The 5,000-nt window shown below is 45.8% G+C and overlaps 1 protein-coding gene across 1 annotated transcript in view; it reads right to left on the reverse strand.

Annotated features, from left to right (window-relative positions):
* sh2b1 (SH2B adaptor protein 1) overlaps positions 1-1,846 on the reverse strand; it is a 16,422-nt gene extending 14,576 nt beyond the window's left edge. The window contains exon 1 of the mRNA XM_031560733.2: positions 1,537-1,846. The gene's annotated coding sequence lies outside the window, so the exon portion shown is untranslated. The remainder of the gene's footprint in view (positions 1-1,536) is intronic.
* Positions 1,847-5,000: the final 3,154 nt, after the last annotated feature.

Consider the following 5,000-nt stretch of genomic DNA (forward strand, 5'->3'; position numbering starts at 1 on the left):
TGTAGTGTCACAACTACAAAACTCATCATGACAAAACTCATTGGCTAAAAACAAATTTGATAAAAACAGCCGTTAATGACACACTTCCATAGGGTCCTTATTAATGATACACTTCCATATCCACACTGACCCTAACCCAAGTGTGTGTGTGTGTGTGTGTGTGTGTGTGTGTGTGTGTGTCTGTGTGTGTGTGTGTGTTTGTGTGTCTGTCATAGACTTCCATAGGGCCCTTATTAATGATACACTTCCATATCCACACTGACCCTAACCCGTGTGTGTGTGTGTGTGTGTGTGTGTGTGTGTGTGTGTGTGTGTGTGTGTGTGTCTGTGTGTGTCTGTGTCTGTGTGTGTGTCTGTGTGTGTGTCTGTGTCACACACACACACACACACACACACAAAGTATTAGGGCCCACACACACACACACACACACACACACACACACACACAAAGTATTAGGGCCTACACACACACACACACAGTGCCTATCCTGGCCCCTACACACACACACACACACACACACACACACACACACACACACACACACACACAGTGCCTATCCTGGCCCCTACACACACACACACACACACACACACAGAGTGCCTATCCTGGCCCCTACACACACACACACACACACAGAGAGTGCCTATCCTGGCCCCTGCACACACACACACACAGAGTGCCTATCCTGGCCCCTGCACACACACACAGAGTGCCTATCCTGGCCCCGACACACAGAGTGCCTATCCTGGCCCCTACACACACACACACACACACACACACACACACACACACACACACACACACAGAGTGCCTATCCTGGCCCCTACACACACACACACACACACACCCACACAGTGCCTATCCTGGCCCCTACACACACACACACACACACACACACACACACACACACACACACAAACAGTGCCTATCCTGGCCCCTGGCAGTGACAATTCTGCACATTCCTGAACGAACCTTGTTTTAGAATTTCACGTCCTACCGATGTGCTCTGCACACGCACATAGAAACAGAAAGTGTACATGTATGTGGGATGCGTGTGTGTGTGTGTGTGTGTGAGAGAGATAGAGAGATTTGTTAAGACCATGCAGGTGACATGTGTAGGTGACTGGTTTGATTCCCCTCTGGAAAGAATCCCAACCAGACTCTCCTCTCCACAGCACAGACGGCGTGTCTACGGCCAGTAAACAAGACCGTTGTTGATTCTCATTCATTTACGAAATTCCTTCCGAATTACAATTAGGCCAACTCACACATGAAACGCACTCTGATTCTCCGGCGCATCTAAGGCGGCGGTGGTTGTGATGTTGTTGTTGGTTCCGCTCTAAACAGATGCAACTTCACTGAAGTAACTTAACCTTAACCTCAAACACAAAGCCTGGATTAAGGCTAGCTAATGGTGGAAAGATAACAGTAAGCTTGTAAATAAACTCAACGACCAAAAGCTCAGTGAAACTGCCACTAGCATTCTCCAACTAACACAAAAAAATAAACGCTTTCAGCCTCTCGGTCCGTCTTACCTAATGTCACAGTGTGCCGACAAACATTAACGTCAAGGTGCTTACGGCAATCAGCGTGCTGGAGCTTTCCAGGGAATTCTTACGTGTGGAATTCCCAGTCAAGGAGAAGTCAACATAAACATTACTGTTACACAAATCATGAATTAGTCAACTAACTGCATCATCTGGCATTGAAGACGCATTGTAAGTGTGTATGGGCCGTGTATCATCAATGTGCGTCGGATAACATTAACCGTCTTCGGTTACATTGGCGAATCGACGCCGATGTTTAACGTTAGCTATCCCTACTGGAAGGATGCAATCTGATGAGAAACAACATTAGCTTACCAGATAGCTGCCAGGCTAACTTGTTTTAATTCATAGTACAGAAGACCAACTGCCACAACACAAACGCTAATGTTCCTTATTTCATTAGTTTAAGTAGCAAAATCGTCTAGCTACCGGTGCACATATATTTTCCCGATGTTCATGGCTAATCAGTATCATTATTGGCTAGCTCATGGTAATGTTCAATCGCAGCTTTCCAGTAGGCTAACAATCGTTAGCCCTATTGAAGAACACTGGGTGACTAGCTAGACAAGCAGCCATGACACAGACAGCTAGCTAGCCAGCAAACTTTAGCCTGGCCAGCTATTGATAACATGCGTCAACATCGACTTGCTGAAGAAATTATATGCTTACCTTTTTGTGTATTTATACACCGTATACAGTTTTCAAATGTGTTATTCCCTTCAAAAGTCCAATCTAGCAGGTTAGGGGGAATAGTATTAGCTAACAAGACAACACCGTTATTAGCCAGGTCGCTATTCTTAAATCGGTCCTCAGCTAATAGCACGTTAGCTATTAGCTAACTATCAAGAATATTGGAAACAAGTCAGCGTTGCCATGGATAATATTTTTATATCACTCTCATCTAAAATAGATTTACGTTTCTCAACAGCTGGTTGCGATTTTGTCGTTTATAAAACCGTACTCGTTTTATTATTATTTTATAACAGTTGTTGTTGCTAAAATATGACTATTTCTGTCTCCCGTCCCAGTGCTTGTCTCTCGCGATAGAGTGGGAGAGAGAGTAGGGGGATACGGAGAGGGAGAGATGAGGAGAGAAGGGGAGGAGAAGGGAGGGAGGGAGGGGGCGCGTCGGTAGGAGAGAAACTTTACTGAGGAGGACGAGAGGGTGGTTTGAGTCATGTTGTACATAGCAGCTTACTAATGGTAACCAACTGAAATCTGAAGCATCCCATAATCAAGCTTACGTTACTCAATCAGTTATTAAAGTCGTTACTCAATCAGAATCCCATCCACACCAGTCCACCGCTGAAACTCAAATAGTTTAGTTGTCACATTAATGACTGAAGGAATGTTTTTCCAGCTTTGTGTCAGCCTAATGGTTTCAACGCAAACACCCCAAGTCATAGCCAACACATTTGATTGACGCCACCACGGTACCAACGGCCCACGGTCCGACCCAGGCATCAAATTAATGTCTGAAGAAGATCCAGCATAGCAAACTCCATAATATAGTTTCATCTTTAAGGGGGGAGGGTAATGTTTTCAGGGTGCATGTTTGACAATTAACTATTTGACTTTGCTAGCTGGTTCTCTTCCACAGGCACTGATTATGGAACAGATCTGATCTGGATCAGCGCCAAACCTGGACCTAAGCCACTTATGGAGACTGATAAAGGTCAGCCAGTCAGTTAAATTAATCCATCACTATATATCTATCTATCTATCTCCCTGACTCTCTGTCTGTCTGTCTGTCGGCCAAACCAGGGCTGGAATGAGATTCCTGCTCAAACTATGTTGAAATCATTTCCTATACAGACCACTAGATGGCGACATGTCTCTACTTTGTCGAGATGGAGCTGTACCTGCCGCCTTCAGGCGTGGAGTTGTTATGGTCCTTGGGCACATGACGTGTGTGTGTGTGTGTGTGTGCTCAAGGCACGAAACAAGAAGGGGAGGCCACGCAGAATTTAGGATAATAATATATTTATTAAAGGTTTACAAGGTTATATAGTTATCTAATAATTATAGCAAACGTGTGGTGAAGATCAGTGTTATGAAGAGAAACAAAAGATGTGATGTACAGTCAGGTAAATGGTAACATAAACAAACAACGACGACGATAATCCACAACCGACGATAATCCACAACCAACGACACTCCAAAACCAACGACACTCCAAAACCAACGACAATCCAAAACCAATCTCTATCCAAATACGACGACCAACGCTTCCCGACTGCCATCTGATCAGGGCTTTTGTAGCCCAACTAATCATGGGTTACACCTGTCCTACACCTGCTTCCCATTATCTGCTGAGGAAACAGAGACAGAACAGGCATGCAAAATATCCTGGGGCGGGGCCTAGACCCGCCAGGGTCGTAACATATCTTAGACGAATGCATGTGGAATACGTGACACACACACACACACACACACACACACACACAAGTATGGATACCTTAGACAAGCGCATTTGGAATACATCACACACACTTGTCAGGACTTAAATAGGTTTGTATGCAAATTATTTAAAGCAATTTGTCCCGAGGATGCCGCAAACACACACACACACACACACACACTAGGAGGATGCCGCAAACACACACACACACACACACACACACACACTAGGAGGATGCCACACACACACACACACACACACACACACACACACTAGGAGGATTCCTCAAACACACACACACACACACACTAGGAGGATTCGTCAAACACACACACACACACACACACACTAGGAGGATGCCTCAAACACACACACACACACACACACTAGGAGGATGCCTCAAACACACACACACACACTAGGAGGATTCGTCAAACACACACACACACACACACACACACTAGGAGGATTCCTCAAACACACACACACACACACACTAGGAGGATTCCTCAAACACACACACACACACACACTAGGAGGATGCCTCAAACACACACACACACACACACTAGGAGGATTCCTCAAACACACACACACACACACACTAGGAGGATTCCTCAAACACACACACACACACTCACACTAGGAGGATTCCTCAAACACACACACACACACACACTAGGAGGATGCCGCACACACACACACACACACTAGGAGGAGGCCTCAAACACACACACACACATACTCACACTAGGAGGATTCCTCAAACACACACACACACACACACACACACACACACTAGGAGGATGCCGCACACACACACACACACACACACTAGGAGGAGGCCTCAAACACACACACACACACACACACACACACACACACACACACACACACTAGGAGGAGGCCTCAAACACACACACACACACACACACACACTAGGAGGATGCCGCACACACACACACACACACACACTAGGAGGAGGCCTCAAACACACACACACACACACACACACACACACACACACTAGGAGGAGGCCTCAAACACACAC

The sequence above is a fragment of the Clupea harengus genome, chromosome 23 (assembly GCF_900700415.2).
Source record: "Clupea harengus chromosome 23, Ch_v2.0.2, whole genome shotgun sequence".
Classification (NCBI taxonomy): Eukaryota; Metazoa; Chordata; class Actinopteri; order Clupeiformes; family Clupeidae; genus Clupea; species Clupea harengus.